This window comes from Gracilinanus agilis, chromosome 3, assembly GCF_016433145.1.
Source record: "Gracilinanus agilis isolate LMUSP501 chromosome 3, AgileGrace, whole genome shotgun sequence".
Lineage (NCBI taxonomy): Eukaryota > Metazoa > Chordata > Mammalia > Didelphimorphia > Didelphidae > Gracilinanus > Gracilinanus agilis.
In genome coordinates, this window is record NC_058132.1 from 498,516,405 (window position 1) to 498,534,101 (window position 17,697).

Genomic DNA, 17,697 nt, shown 5'->3' on the forward strand with positions numbered 1-17,697 from the left:
GAAGAAGAAGAAGAAGAAGAAGAAGAAGAAGAAGAAGAAGAAGAAGAAGAAGAAGAAGAAGAAGAAGAAGAAGAAGAAGAAGAAGAAAGAAGAAGAAGAAGAAGAAGAAGAAGAAGAAGAAGAAGAAGAAGAAGATAAAACACAGAAGGGAGAAGGAAGTGCATTCTAGGCATAGGGAACAAAAGGCAGAATGTCATCTATGCAGAGTAAAAAGACTAGTTTGTCTATACCAAAGATTCCTTAAAGTAGAGTAATCTACAATAAAGTAATAAAGTTTAAAGGGGGCTTAAAGGATGCCTATAAAGGATTCTAAATACCAAAATAAAAGAATTTGGATTTGATCCAAGAGGTCATAGGGAGCCACTTGAGTTTGTTGAAAAGGAAATAAGATACTTTGACCTGTACTTTAGGAAAATCATTTTGGCAGTTTTGTGGAAGATGAAGAGACTTGTGTCAGGGAGCCCAATTAGGAGGCTATTGTAATAATCCAGGTAAGAGGTGATAAAGACTTGATTTGGGAGGTTGCTACATGAATAGAAATGCAATTGGATAGTAAAGTTATGGAAACAGAATTGACACAACTTGGCAACTGATTATATATGTAGAGTAAGGGAGAGTGAGGAATCATGGATGACTCTAAGGTTGTAAACTGTGGTGACTGAAAGAATGGTGGATAACTCACCTATCTTATTAAGTTCTAGCTTTTTCATTTATAAAAAGGTATCAGAATGGGCAAAGACATAATAAAACTATCTCTTTTCAGAGATAATATGAAGATATATACAGAAAATCCTGGAGATTCAACTAAAAATTAATTTAAACTAGCAATAATTTTAGCAAAGTCGCAGAATGTAAAATAAACCCACATAAATCATCAGCATTTCTATATATCACTAACAATGTCCTGCAAGAAGAGATATTAAGAGATAACCCACTTAAATTAAGCACAAACAGAATGAATACCTATGACTATATCTTCCAAAAGATATTCAGAAACTATATGAACATAATTATAAAAAACTTTTTATTCAAATAAAGTCAGATTTAAAGAAATATTGATAATTATCAAAACTATTTGGTACTGGCTAAGAAATAGAAATTTAGATTGGCGGAACAGAATAGATATACAACAAACAGTTGTAAAAGACTATATTTGCCTTGTTTTTGACAAAGATCAAGTTTCAAGGTTTTGGAATAGTAATTGTCTATTAGGTAAAAATTTTTGGGAAAACTGGAATGTTGTTTGGCAGCAACTAGATATAGACCAATATCTTATACCATTTACCAAGAGAAGATAAAAATGGATAAATAATCTGGTTATAAAGGGAGAAATTACAAACAAATTAGAAGAATAGAGAACATATTACTTATTAGATTTATAAATAACAGAAGAATTTATGATTAAACAAGGTAAAGAAAACATTGTGGAATGTAAAATGGATAATTTTGAATTCAATAAATTTAAAAGTTTTTATACAAAAAACTAATGTAGCCAAGATTATAAGGAAAGCAATAAGTCGAGGGGAAATTTTTAGACCATTTCTCAGAGAGAAGTTTCTTATCTAAAATATATAGAGAACTTTGTCAAATACATAAAAATACGAGCCACTCCACAAATGATAAATCATCAAAAGATTTGAACAGAGAATTTTTGGATGAAGAAATCAAAACTATATGTAACTATATTTTTAAAATGCTCTAAATTATTATTGACTAGAGAAACACAAAACAAAACAATATCATCCCACACCTATAAAATGACATGTTGGAGGGGATGTGGAAAAAGAGGGACACTAATATATTATTAGTGGAATTGTGAACTGATCCAACTATTTTGGAGATCAATCTAGAATTATACACAAAGAATTATAAAACTTTGTATATTTTTTTACTCAGTAATACCCCTCTTTAGTTTATTTCCAAAGATGATCAAGAAAAAGGGAAGAGAAACTACCTGTACAAAAATATTCATAGCAGTTCTTTTTGTGGTGGTAAAGAACTGGAAAATGAATGGATGTCCATCAATAGGAGAATGTTGTTTATGCATATGATGGAATGCTATTGTTATAAGAAATGACAGACAAGACCATCACAAAAATATTTGGAAAGATTCATATGAAGTAATGCAAAGTGAGGATAGTAGAAACAAGAGAACATTGTACATAAAAACAACAATAATGTATGATGGTCAGGGGTAGCTGGGTAGCTCAGTGGATTGAGAGCCAGGCCTAGAGACAGGAGGTCCTTGGTTTAAATCTAGGCTCAGATGCTTCCTAGCTATGTGACCCTGGGCAAGTCATTTAACCCCCACTGCCTAGTCCTTACCACACTTCTGCCTTGGAACCAATATACAGTATTGATTGTAAAACGAAGGTGAGGGTTTAAAAATAACATTAATATTAATAATATATGATGATCATTTGGAACTATGCCCAAAGGGTGTTAAAAGACTGCCTGCCCTTTGATCTGTGTGATTAAAATCTATCAGCCATACCACTGCTGGGTTTATACCTCAAAGAGATCATAAGGAAAAAGACTTGTACAAAAATATTTATAACCATGTTCTTTGTGGTGCAAAAAACTGGAAAATGAGGGGATACCCTTCGATTGGGGAATGGCTGAACAAATTGTGGTATCTGTGGGGGACAGAATACTATTGTGCTAAAAGGAATAATGAACTGGAGGAATTCCATGTGAACTAGAACGACCTCCAGGAATTGATGCAGAGTGAAAGGAGCAGAACCAGAAGAACATTTTACTCAGAGACTGATACACTGTGGCACAATTGAATATAATGGACTTCTCTACTAGCAGCAATGCAATGATCCAGAACAATTCTGAGGGACTTAAGAGAAGGAACATTATCCACTTCCAGAGAAAGAACTATGGAAGCAGAAACACAGAAGAAGAAACACTGCTTGATCACATGGTTCAAAGGGGATATGATTGGGGATGTAGACTCTAAGCAATCACCCTAATGCAAATATTAATAATATGAAAATAAGTCTTGATCAATGACACATGTAAACCCAGTGGAATTGCTCATTGGCTATGGGAGAGGGGTGGTAGGAGGGGAGGGAAAGTACATGATTCATGTAACCATGGGAAAATATTCTAAATTAAGTAATTAAATAAATAAACTTAAATTCTTTTTTAAAAAAGTAATACTGTATGATGTTCAAATGCAAATGACTACTCTTATCAACAAGGCAAGGATCCAGGACAACTCCAAGAGTCTCATGATCAAAAAGGATTTCCAGTACCATAGAAAGAATAGATAGCATATGGACACAAATTGAGGCATACCATTTTTCACCTGATTTCCTCCATGAATTTTTCTCTAGTGTAAGCAATATGTGTCTTGTTTCATAACATGATGAACAGGAAATATGTGTTATATGGTAGGTAGCATATGCACAACTTATACCTCCAACTTATATCATATTACCTGCCTTCTTGGGAAGGGTGAAAAAGAAAAAAATGAGAAAAAGTTTTGGACATAAGTATTGTGAGGATTTGTTTCTCTTACATAAGCATATTATTATATTTTATTACCTATTTATGACAAATCAAATGTATTCTATTATAATTATGTTACATCTTTTACATATAAAAATGCTAACTAAAAAAAACTTAAGTATGACCTACAATCACAGTCATTATTCATATACAACAGTGATTCCCAAAGTGGGCGCTACCTCCCTGGTGGGTGCTGCAGCGATCCAGGGGATGGGGGAAAGCAGTGATGGCCACAGGTACATTTATCTTTCCTACTGATTGCTATTAAAATTTTTAAAAATTTATTTCCAGGGGGCTAAGTAATATTTTTTTTCTGGAAAGGGGGCGGTAGGCCACGAAAGTTTGGGAATAATCTAAATAATATAAAAGACAATCAACTTTTATTTTGCAAAAATACAAAAGTAGATGATCTCTAAAGGTCTTTCTAGAGCCTTTTTAAATACAGGTTCTCTCTTTTTTCCCCATTATTTTTCTTTGTCCTCTTACTCTCTCCTACAGTCTAGAAATTGGTATCGAAGGTGAGAGTAGCACTGTGATTGAGGCATTAGGCCAAAAGCCCTTATTTAGTTCTCTAGGTAGCATTCACATCTGAAAGGGCTACTGACTGCTGTTTGGGGTAGGGGCTGCTTAACACAGACCCTGCACTGTGGGATTTAGGGGCTGGCAGAACCCCAAATGAAAGCCAGTAACTCAAGCAATAACTTTCAAATGTTTCTAGGCCACCAAGCAGCTCATAAATACAATGCTGGAGGGATGCCTTTCTGACTCCTTTAGGAGGCCAGCTCTATTCAGGTCAAAGAAAAAGGCATCTTGCCACCAAACCAATGTTTTCTGCTGAGTTAGCATCTGCTATGGAGCTAGAAGTCTGTGACCTTCTCTAACTTACCAAACTGAAAACTTTTAGATATTTCAATGCATGAAATTACTCTTGCAGACTCAGATTGATGACATTCTTCAGCTCTGAATTTGAAGTAAACTAAGAAAACTAAAATGGAAATGCTTTGATTTGAGATGTTTAAAAAATTGCCTTTATTGCCCTACTTATACTATACCACTAATGAGAACATTCAAAAGACCTGTGATTTCAGGTAATACTCCACTGAGGCACTAGGCAGAACACTGGGCATGGAGTCAGGTAAAAGTCTTAAAATAATAATAATATTAATAATAATAATAATACCTTTTGGAAGTTCCAGAAAAAATCCAAACAATTAGAGTTATCTGTAAATGGAGTGGCTAAATAACCATTTGATTTGTTGTTGTGTGGATTCCTTTTTTGGATGTGGCAATTCTCTTCCAATTTTGAAATTATGAGATCCTGTGTTTGTGTGTGTAATAAGAGTTTGAGTAGAGAAGAGGCAAGGCGAATAAGAGAGGAAAGGGTATATTGGCTGCTTTCTTAGAGTTTTCCAGTATGTCCCAAGAGAATTAATTAATAACACTATATCCCAACCACTCACTGGGACATTGATCAGCGAACATTTAGATAGAATAAAAATGTCTTGTTGGAATCATTTAGCAGTTAAGCTTAAAAAAATGATATTTCATGAAATGAGACTGGTATTTTCTGGTTTCAGATCACATTGCATTGTAATGCCTTTATTATTTTTGTTACACATAAGGTTTTACATGGCTTTAAGGCAGGCAGCAAAAGGAATTTATCTTGAAGTTGACCAGTTAATAGAAACAGTTGCCAGGTAATTTGGGAAGTGCCAGGGAGAGAATATCTTAGCTTTAGAGTAACCTTGGTGTGACCCAAGATCAGGTCTGTTCTGTTGTAGGAGTGTTTCTCCAAATGAGACCTCAAATGGACACTTCCTTTTCAGATCCAATCAGGTTTCATTTCTTTGACCTCTTTGGTTACTTATAAGTGTTAGAAAGGGGAGAGAGAATAGTTCTCCTAAACTTATAGAACATAGACTTTATCTATTTGATCCACAATTTCCCTTTTGATACTCCATAAAAGTATCATCAAATCTTCAGTATTCAGTGTAGTTCATAGGTTCATACCTATTGATTTTTATTCATTTTAAATTCCAGGTATAATGAGGGTTGGGGTAGAGGTAAAGCACTACAATAGCCCCTAGACCAGTGATGGAAAAACTATGGCCCACAGGCCAGGTCGGGGGGTGGGGGGAGACATGAAATGTTCTATCCAGCTGTGTGACATTATTCCTAATCTGACAAATACAATGAGTAGGATACAATACAATGAAACTTCGAAAGAGTTGTCTTAGAAGCAGACTGACAGATGAGCATTTCCTTTTCTTTGGCTCCCTCTCTAAAAAGTTTGCCCATCACTGGCCTAGACTAGGAGAAATCTAATATATGTGCTAGAATTTCATGTGAAAATTTGTTCTTGATGAAAGAGTTGTTCTTGGTGAGTGTGTCTGCATAGGCCAGGTAACTAATAACTTTTGGTGAGAGCCCCAGATTCTCCTTGTAGACATGTCCAATAAAGATGACAGCTGACTTGTTCTCAGCCTCATTGGTCTGGATTCCTATCTTGTGCCCGTTGATGTGAGCAATGAGTACAGACCCACACACTTCCTTGCTGTATTCCTCAAAAGTATCCTGAATTGGACAAAGAAGCATCTCTATCCTGAGCTGGCTGAAATTGCTTTGAGGTGGTTGCTTGACTGGACTGACTAGCCAGTGGTAACCATGCTTGCTCCTGCTTTCTTTCTAAAAAGGCTCAATGCCATCCTTGAAAAGTTCATAGTCACTGCCTGAGAACAATTCAATGGGCAGTTGGATATGGCTGAAGATCACTTGAAGTCCTTCATGGTATCAAACTTAGTGACAAAGTGAAAATTGTCCTGCCAAACCCTGTTCCCATAATTCTTGAAGAAACATAAGGCCCATCTATTCTCCAATAGATGCTCTCCAGTCCTTCCCCCAAGAGAAGATTTCTTGTCCCCTGAAGACTCCAGCACTTGGGTTTCAGTCTCCAAATCCTTCATGGTTGGAGCAGCGGTAGCCATGCTTAGCCTCTCTCTCCCTCTCTTCCTCTGTCTCTATCTCTGTCTATCTATGTGTCTGTCTCTCATTTTTATTGTGGGGGCTCTTATTCTCCTTTATTATCCATGTATTCTTTAAGAAATTGTCTTCTTACAGGAGGGGGAGACCAAAGACCAAGTATCAAGAATAAAAATAAAACTTCCTCCCAATAACCAAATAATAACTTTGCCCAGATCAAAGAAGTTATACATTAATTATGAACAATACATTTTGGCATAAAAATGGCTCTGCTCTGAAAACAAGGCCTTTGAAAATTAACTGTTAATTTCTGTATAATACTCTTAGGACCCAGTTATCTAATAGCAGCCAATAACATCCCAAGCCTAATGAATTATAGAGTTGCTGGGGGAAAAGTAGAGAGATGTACAATTTCTTCTATATTTTTCCTTATGCACAGACCTATGGAAAACCTGAAGAGTAGTTGGGAAAATAATGGAGGAAGATGTTTGTGTCTGTGTATGTATGTGTTTTAATCACTAAGTTAAATTCAATGTTATCAGGGAAAAGAGTAAATTGTTTTGGATACTCTTCCCCCACACTATATTTTCCTTATGCCCTTATTTTTTTCAATATTTAGTGTTAACATTGATCTTTTTTTACAATTTTGAGTTCTACTTTTCCTCTTTTTACCATCTCTTGAGAAGACAAGAAATTTGATATTAATTATAAATATGAAATCATCCAAAATATATGTCCATATTAGCTATTACAAAAAAGAAAAAAAAGCAAAAAAGATTGTTTCAATCTGTGTTGAGACTCCATTAGGTCTTTCTCTGGAGTTGAATAGCATTTTTCATCATAAGTCCCTGTTGAACTGTCCTGAAACATTGTATTTAGCAGGACAAATACAAAGTTGATCACTGTTATAATATTGCTGTTACTGTGCACAGTGTTCTCCTGGTTCTGCTCAACTCACTCTGCATCAGTTCATATATCTTCCCAGTTTTTATAGCACAATCGTATTCCATAATGATCATATATCATATATCACAGTGACTCATTCAGTCATTCCCCAGTTGACAGGCATCCCTTTAGTTGTAAATTATTTGCCACCACCAAAAAAGCTACTGTAAATAAATTTGTTCATATGAGATCTTTCCTTTTCTTTAATTTCTTTGGTACACAGAGTTACTTGAACTGATGCAGAGTGAAGTGAGCAGAACCAGGAGAACATCATTACACAATAACAACAATATTATAATGATAATCAACTTTGTATTACTTGGCTATTCTGATAGATGCAATGTTTCAAAAAAAATTTCATGGTTCTACTAAGTCAAAGGGTATGAACAGTTTTATAGCCCTTTACTCACAATTCCAAATTGCTCTCCAGAATGTCTGGATCAGTTCATAACTCCACCAACAATGCCTTAATTTCCTAATTTTTCCACATCCCCTCTAACACTGCCTATTTTAATTCCTTCTTTGTCTTTTTCTTGTCTTATTGCAACAGCTATTATTTCTAGTTCAATATTGATAATTTTATAATAATTTTATAATCATTCATTATTGGGCATTGTTGCTACACTTCTGATCCTACTGGGAAGGATTCTAGCTTATCTCCATTATAGACAATGATTGCCAATGATTTTAAATAGATACTACATATTGTTTTAAGGAAAGTACCATATATTCCTATGCTTTGTAAAGTTTTTAATAGGAATGAGTTATAATTTGTCAAAAGCCTTTTCAGCATCTATTGAGATAATCATACGATTTTTGTTGGGTTTGTTATTGATATATTCCAGTATGCTGATAGTTTCCCTAATATTGAATTAGCCCTGAATTCCTGATATAAATCCAATATGGTCATAGTTTATGATTTTCTGATATATTCCTGTAATCTCCTTGGTAATATTTTATTTAAAACTTTTGCTTCCATATTCATTAAGAAAATTGGTCTATAGTTTTCTTTCTGTTTTTGCTCTTCTTGGCAGGTATCAGCACTTTATTTGTGTCATAAAAGAAATTTCGTAGCACCCCCTTTTTAGTCTATTTTTTCAAATAGGTTATATAGTATTGGAATTAATTGTTCCCTCAATGTTGGCAGAACTAACTGCTGAATCCATCTGGTCCTGGGGATTTTTTCTCAGGGAAGTCATCAGTGTTGTCTTCAATTTCTTTCTCTAAGATATGGCTATGTAAGTATTCTAATTCCCCTCCTATTAATCTGGGCAGTGTATATTTTTGCAAATATTTATCCATTTCACTTGGGTTTTCAGACTTATGGATATATAATAAGGAAAATAGTTGCTTTGGGGAAGGACTTTATAAAACTCTGGTTCTTCTTATACATGTTCATGTTATTGTGTACTAGAATGAACTATGAATTTAGACAGAAGGCTAAGGTTCATATCCTGAGTGACCTTGCGCAAGTCACATTGCTCTGATATGTACCACTTTCTTTATGTGTAAAATGATGCAGAATAGCCAAATGACCTCTGTGATTCCTTTCAACTCTAAATCTATCAGCCCCGGATCCTATAAACATCTCTTCAGCTTTGTCTAAGGCAGTGATTCGCAAAGTGGGCACCACTGCCCCCTGGTGGGTGCTACAGCGATCCAGGAGAATGATGATGGCCACAGGTGCATTTATCTTTCCTATTAATTGCTATTAAAATTTAAAACAAATTAATTTCCAGGGGGCTAAGTAATATTTTTTTCTGGAAAGGGGGCAGTAGGCAAAAAAAGTGCCTGTCAAGTCTATAAGGATACCTTGGGGAAATATAATCAAATGACATCTTCTGTGAGTGCTTGTCATAAGAATTCTTTCCAAACCTCCACATTTTCTTCTGCTGATGATTGTCTCCAATTCATTCTATAGATAACTTGTTTGTATATAACTATCTGCATATTATCTTCAGCATTAGATTATAAACTTTTTGAGAGCAGGGACATTTTTTTGAGAAGAGGGAAGTTTTCTTTGCAACTCCAATACTTAATAGAGTGCCAGACAAATGTTTAATAAATGCTTATTGCCTTGACTGTCTTGGAATATGAATATATTAGGTTTTTGGATTAGAACTAAATTATTCACTACAATTGTGGTTTTTTTAAAAGCCATTATATTTTATATTAATTATTAGTTTCCATAAATTAATCAAATGTGTTTTAGCTCTATAGAATAAAAAGTATACATTGCTATTTCATAAAGAAAAATCTTAGGGGCATTTATATAGCACAATGGATAGAGTGCCAGACCTGGAGTCAGAAGGTTCTGCATTCAAATGTGACCTGAGACACTTCCTAGGTATGTGATCCTGAGAAAGTCACTAATTCCCAATTGCCTAGGCTGTGCTGTTTTTCTATCTTAGAACTGATACTTAGCAAGAAGATAAGGGTTTTAAAAAATCTTCATGTGAAACTTGAGTACTATATACCAAGATACACTATGATCAAAAATTTAATTCTGCTTGATAATAAGCAAGCTATTCAAAGAAAATCTGCAGTTCCCAAAATATAGGAAGGAGAGAGATAGAGTAGGGTGTTGCTATTAAGCCAATCAGAATCCCCTGGAGTAGGTAGGCTTTGAACGAGGATTTTTAAAGATCGTAATATGATCAGGGAGAGAAGAATGAAACCTTGAACTGATTGTTTACTCTTCCTAAACCATTTTTAGTCTTTTCCATTCAAGACAAATGAGAGATCTAGGATAGTTTTCAACCTGTATATAAATACTGATTAAACTTCCATGCTATGTATCCTGTCATGTTTATCTCTCTTCTTCTCGAACACTATAATTTTCTTGAAGGAGGAACAAGGTTTCATAATTCCCTACATCTATAGGGCAAAACTGTAATGAATTCGTTAGGTATTCCAAATACTTGCTGGTGAGGAAGAAGATGCTATTTGGGGAATTAATTATTAAATTAATGAAAAAATCCTTTGTTTTCAGTTTTTCTTGGTTAAATTAAATTAAAAGGGGGCAGCTGGGTAGCTCAGTGGATTGAGAGCCAAGCCTAGAGATGGGAGGTCCTGGGTTCAAATATGGCCTCAGACACTTCCCAGCTGTGTGACCCTGAGCAAGTCACTTAACCCCCATTGCCTAGCCCTTACCTAGCTCTTCTGTCTTGGAACCAATACTATGTCTTGGAACCAATGTTCCAAGAACTATGGAACTATGTACTATGTATTGGTCCGAAGACAGAAGGTAAGGGCTTTAGAAAAAACTAAAAACTAAAAAAATAATTAATTAATTAAATTTTAAAAGTTCAGTCAAAGATTCAGCTTAGCTCAATTCAGCCCATTTATTAAGATCCTACTATATTGTAGGGAATATATGTTGCCAGTGTAGATTATGTATATGTCACATGAGTTTGTCCAAATGCAGCCCAGAGGGAAGCTTTCATAGTTATTTTGGGGATTTTGTACATGCCTGTCCAAGGGATGTGTCTCAAAGGGAAACTCTGATTCCTGTTTGGTGGGGTATAGGAAAAGGAGACTTTAGTCTGACTGCTCTGATCCCCTTAAAAGGGGGATAGAATACTAGAATTATATCTATTTTTCCCTCACTCCAAATATTGTCATTCTCTAAAGGAATGATTTTGTTCTTCAGTTCAAGCCACTTTCCTGATCTCTGTTACTTAAAGGGAAGAGATATCCCCAAGCTAATATATGAAGGCTTGATTCTTTCTCCCCAAATGCTAGCTATACAAAAAATTATCACATAAAGTGAATAGGGACTCGACCCATTTCTCTAAGCAGACAGCAAATGGAAAAAGAAGTTATACATATTAGAATATATCAGACAATGCAAAGAGTGAATGAGCAAGCTTGCTTGCTCCCTCTTTGGGAGCAAGAAATCCCATCTTAACTCAAAGAGAGTTCCTTGATCTCCCTCAAGAAGAAATCCCCCTGTGTCTCCATGAATTCAGAGATATGTGGAGTCATTGGTTCCTTTACATGCCTGCCAAAGTCTTTTTTGTCACTCAAGAGTCAGCCTAAGGAGGGAAAAGAAAAATGTCTCTTCAACTCCATCCCTCAGGAAGGCACACTGTGTTGTCATGGAGGCACACTGTGTCGTCATCATTCTCTTCGTCAATGAGGACAGTCTTCAGTAAAGGCTCCAGGCTTAAGACATGGACTACATTCATATAATTATTTTTATATTTTCTAGAAATTCAAAATAACCCTGTCCAAAATACATCCACATCACTAGATATAATGCAATCTGAATAAATAGAAATATAATACAAGATAGAGTGCAATAGAAACTGAAAAGAGGTCCAGACCAAGTTCTCAATGAAACTTCAGGTCAAAAGAAATCATAGTTTTCAGTGGTTCCCAAACTTTTTTGGCCTACCTCCTCCTATCCAGAAAAATATTACTTAGCCCCTTAGAAATTAATTTTTTAAATTTTAATAGCAATTAATAGGAAAGATAAATGGACCTGTGGCCATTATCATTCCCCCTGGATCGCTGCAGCACCCACCAGGGGGCGGTAGCGCCCACTTTGGGAATCACTGGTTTAGATGAAAGCTGTTTTGGAGGAATTTTTAAAAAGTAATATTTCTTTTTTCACTTTAATTGTAGAGTTTTGGTTTATATCAACCTATTCTTGAAACACTTTTTTTGTTTAAAATATAAATTTCTATTCATACCAGATTGAAAATAGGGCTGAAAAATATATTCTCTCAGCATAATCTATGACCAGTGATTATTTTATTATAGGTACTTTAAATTTTATCATTTAGAAGGCCAATTTGTTAGGGATTTTTTTCTCCTTCCTTCTTTCCTCTTTAAAAAAAAAACTTTACTAAAGAACATCTATCTAAGTGTTCCAGTTTGGCAATTGTCAAGTTAGCAAAATCTGCCTGTTGGAGCTCTGGAGATCCCCTTGGGAGCCAAACTCCCAGAATCCACCAGTGTCCTGTAGTCTGTGGAGAATGAATACTTTGTGCTTCTCAGTTTTCTTTAGATGGAGAGGAAAGTCTCTCACATTTTTTTTTCTTTTTTCCTACCACCATTTATTATACATGGCAAAAGTTTTGAAAACTCTAAAATGGAAACTTGACTTAACAAACAGGAAAAGTATGTTATGGACCTCATGGATTCTGAGAACTCAATCCTGTTGTTACCATTTCTCAAATCCCATCATATCCTTGCCCCATTAATCTGTTATGTGTACCATTATAATTTTCAATCTCAGGAAATTCCTACCACCAGCCTCTTGATTCTCATTCCTATGCTGTTGGAATAAAAAATAAATTTTGTTGCCTGGGTCCTCTCCAAGTTCATACAAGCTATCTCTCATTTGTAACATTGCATGGCAATCCTTTTCATTATCTAAAAAAAACCCCTTATCTTCCATTTTAGAATCAATACTTATATTTGTTCCAAGACAAAAGAGTCTTACCTAGGCAATTGAGGTTAAATGACTTGCCCAGGGTCACATAGCTAGAAAGTGTCTGAGGTCAGATTTGAATCCAGGATCTCTAATCTCCAGGCCTGGCTTTCAATTCACTGGGCCACCTGACTGCCCCCTTTTCATGACCTTTTAATCAACTGTATTGTACTTCTCCTACTAGCTTTTCTCATCCTTTTCTCTCCTCCAGCCTCCAACTCAAATCTCTTCTTTTTCATTGTCAGTTAATGATTTTTCTATTAATTTACTAAGAATATTAAATGTGTCCTCTCCACAAAAGTAATCTCACCAGCTCTGCCCTTCATTCCATTTTGGTCCTTGTTACATTGATTATATCTCCTCCACCCATGCCACATCCACTGCTCATATACTTTCTTTCCATTTTCTCTATTGGAGTCTCCCTCTTAGTCAAAATTTGTACTCACACTCCCTCACCCTAGCACCCTTCTTCAATGCCAAATTTTTAGAATTGTCTACATTTGTTGATTTCTTAGCATCCATCCACTCCCCAGCCCCCCCCCCCATAGTTTGGATCTCAAACCAGCCATTTCATTTAAAAGTTTGTGTCAGGTGCCACAATATTACCACTCAAGAAGGGATAGTCCTGGGCCCATGTTTTCATGGGTATGGAGAATTCTGGAAAGAAGACATTCCCTCAGGAAATACAAGTCCATAACTTTAATCATTTATAATTATATAAATCTATCATATTATATTAGAGGTATCCCTTTCATGTCATGGGGGCTGGGAAATCCACATACTATTTTTTGTCCTCTTTGTTTTTTTTTGTTTTGTTTTTTTTTTTTTTAGCTTAAAAATAGAAGGAGAATTTTACTAATTTGGAAACCATGTTGAAAGACTGAGAGACAGTATGCAGGTGGAACATTGTCTCCTTGTCCTTCTCTTAGTACCAGAAAAATCTAATTTTTTTCTTTTTCTTTTATGGGATGTTATAAGTTTTGGGTTGAATAATTGGCCATAGGCTATTTTGTGCATTTCTGAGTTTATAAACTTTTTTCTGTATCATCTACTGGCCTTAAGATGTCATCTGTGGCTTCCACAAAACTCCCCCAAAATTCCCATTTAATTTTTTATGCTGATCTGAGATATATCAAAACCATAATGAGGAAAGTAACAATGGGGAAGGTTACTTTGTGGAAGTAACATACTGTGTATGTAATTTCTTTGTTGTTCAGCAGTTTTCAGTTGTGTCTGACACTTTGTGATTCCATTTGAGTTTTCCTGACAGAGATTCTGCCATTTCCTTCTCCAGCTCATTTTACAGATGGAGAAGCTGAGGCATATGGGCGTAAGTGACTTGCCCAAGGTCACCCAGCTAGTAAGGGTCTGAGGCTAGATATAAAGTTGAGTCTTCCTGATAAAGGGTACAGCACTCTATATACTGCACCATCTAGCTAATATAACAATTTACTGTCCTTGAAATTGCCCAGAGGGAGCACTAAAAAGTTAAATCACTCATCCAGAGTCACGTATCCCGTATATATCAGAAGTGGGGCTTGAACTCAGATCTTACAAAGCTAGATTTCTGTCTACACTTCCCAACTGCCTCTCATCACTCTGGTGCTGTTCTGTTTTTCACTCTAATGTCGCTGAGCCAGCTGTCCTGATGGCCTTCACTCTCACTGTGCTGGAATCTATGAACTCATTTAGGCTGCCAGGTACTAATGATGCCACCCATGAACTTGGATGCAAAGCCTTCCTGTCTGTTTCCTTCATTTATTTACTCACCTATCACGACTTATTTACATTTTAACACCAACGGTCTCAGAATCACATATTCATACACCTATTTTCTTTTTAACACTTAAACTGTAATGCATAGATTATCTGACTTGAAACAACTAATTACCATGTCTGTTACATGTAACACATAGAAATTGCTTTTATTAGAAATCCAGCTCTCTGACCCCGATGTTCTTTTTAAAAATACGAATATTATGTCAAAAACAGTGGAAATGCACGTCGGCTATGGGGGGGGAGAGCAGGGGATTAGGGGGGAGTGAAGGGGAAAATAAGAACATGATTCATGTAACCATGGAAAATTTTTCTAAAAAATAAAAAAATGAAAGATCAAAACTAAAAAAAAAGAAAAAGAAAATATGTGTATTAAATGATCCTGAATATACTTTTAAAAATACTGATAGTGGTTGGCACCTCTACCTATTCAATAATTAAAGAAAATTAGCAAAATTATTCATTGTACTGCTGATTTCAATGATTCAAAGTGTAGCTTTTGCTACAAATTTGACACTGTTAACCACTCCTTTTTTTTAAACCCTTCCCTTCCATCTTAGAATCAATTCTGTGTATTGGTTGCAAGGCAGAAGAGTGGTAAGGGGTCTGCAATGGGGGCTAAGTGACTTGTCCAAGGCCACACATCTAGGAAGTGTTAGAGGCTAGATTTGATGTCAGGACCTCCTCTCTCTAGATCTGGTTCTCAATCCACTGAGCCACTTAGCTGCCCTCAAGTCATTTAGTTTCCCCAATCATCCTTTTTAATGTACTGAACTGATTATATCACTTTTCTGCTTAAATAAGCTTACTGACTTTCCATTTCCTTCTAACTAAAATATACACTTCTAAAAAACTAGCATTAGAGGCCCTCCATTATCAGTCTCCAAACCTACCTTTCTGGCTTTCCTCATATTAATCCCCTTCTTCCATCCTGTCATTTTGTCCTCCCTGGTAGAATGAACTTTCTCTATTTTCATCTATTTTCCTTCAGAGTTCAATTTAGGTGTCACTTTCTCCAGGAAGACAATTATGAACCACCTACCCCGCTCCTTGACAAAGGAGATTGAATTGCCTTCCTCCATTTAACCATATATAGAAATGTTTCTGGAAATTGATTTTGGAATTTTATTATTTTTTTGTATTATACTTAATGTTTTTTGCCTTTTGGACAAAGTCCCTTGAGACAAGGGTGCAGCCTTGTCCTTTTACCTCTGATATCGTAAGTCAGTATATTGCATATAATAGACAAAGTTTTATGTCTCCCATTTGTTATTATCTCTAATTTATCCTGTAAATATCTCATTAGTACATAATTATTTGCATGCTGTCTCCCCCTGTTAGCTCCTTAAAAGTAGTGTCTTTTTTTGTTTGTTCTTTCCTTTCTTTCTATCTTTAGTGTCTAGCACAGGGCTTGAAACAAAATAGAAATTTAATGAGTGTTTATGAACTTACCTTGTTGATTTAATCAATATTTGTTCAACTTCATTCATCAAGTTTAAATTCTAATCCTTGGCATTTTGGTGAGTATTGACTGTTCCATCATCCATTACTATCAATGAATATCTATCTGATGCTATCTGATAACCCAGAATGCCTTTGGAAAGTTATGTACCAGACACTGTGCTAACATTTTACGAATATATCTCATTTGATCCCTCAATAATTCTGTAAGATAGGTGCTATTATTATTTCTATTTTCCAGTTGGGAAACTGAGGCAGACGGTGGTTAAATAACTGGTCCAGAATCACACAGCTAGTAAGCATCTGAGATCACATTTGAACTCAGATCTTTCTGACTCCAGGAGCAGTTAGGTGGCACAGTAAAGAGAGTGCCAGGCCTGGAGTCAGGAAGATTCATCTTCCTGAGTTCAAATCTGGCCTCAGATACTCACTAGCTCTGGGACCCTGAGCAAATCACTTCACCTTGTTTGCTTCATTTCCTCATCTGTAAAATGAGCTGGAGAAGGAAATGGCAAAACACTCCAGTGTCTTTGCCAAGAAAACTCCAAATGGGTCCAAAGATGTGAATGAGTAAAAAACAACTGAATGACAGGAGCTTCCTGACTCTAGGCTACTGTTCCATCTATCTGCCTTTTGTAAATGATGCATCTACATGTATCTACACTTTGTTGCTATTTGATTGTTTCAGTCATATCTGACTCTTTGTGATCCCTTGTGAGGTTTTCTTGGCAAAGATACTAGAGTGATTTGCCATTTCCTTCTCCAGCTCATTTTACAGAGGAGGAACTGTGGCAAATAAGGTGAAATGATTCGCCTAGGGGCACACAGCTAGTAACTGTCTGAGGCCAGTTTGATTTCAGGTCTTCCTAACTTCCAGTATTCTATAATGGAGTGTAAAGGCAAGATATAAATGTCTACAAAGAAATATGTGTGCCCAAAGAGTCATGGTTAGGTAACAATGTCTTTCAATTTTGATCACCGAAGGACAACTGATTAATTAAAAGAACTAACTAGTCAGTTAAGGGAATTTTGAATCAAGTCAATAATATAATGGCCTTTATTGAATGGGAGCTGTGGAAGACTAGTGGGAATGATAAACCAAAGCTTTTTATAGTCTCTGTAAGGCATTAGGTGTTTCCTTTACATTTCACTAAATAAATATTTGTACAAATATATGGCCCGAGGTCTTGTGCTTTTACTATTTTTTTTATTATTTGCTTTTCCCATGTTAACTATACATCTTTTTTTAGCTAGAGCTTAAAAACTAAAAAAGAAAATAGAGATGCCAACGTTATCAGGCATAAGATTGTTGGAGGCAGCTATGTGGCTCAGTAAGCTGAGAGTCAGGCCTAGAGATGGGAGGTCTTAGGTTCAAATGTGATTTCAGATACTTTCTAGTTATGTGACTGTGGGTAAGTCATTTAACTCTTTTTGTCTAGCCCTTACCACTCTTCTGCCTTGGAACCAATACATAGTATTGATGAGAGAGAGAGAGAGAGAGACAGAGAGAGAGAGAGAGAGAGAGAGAGAGAGAGAGAGAGAGAGAGAGAGAGAGAGAGAGAGAGAGAGTGCTTTGC

General features: G+C 35.8%; 1 protein-coding gene and 1 pseudogene across 1 annotated transcript in view; one reads left to right on the forward strand and one right to left on the reverse strand.

The window, feature by feature from the left end:
- The window catches only part of ECRG4 (ECRG4 augurin precursor), a 59,736-nt gene that overhangs the window by 23,005 nt on the left and 19,034 nt on the right, over positions 1-17,697 (forward strand). The gene's annotated exons all lie outside the window — the stretch shown is intronic.
- On the reverse strand, positions 5,830-6,503 carry LOC123241772 (annotated as a pseudogene).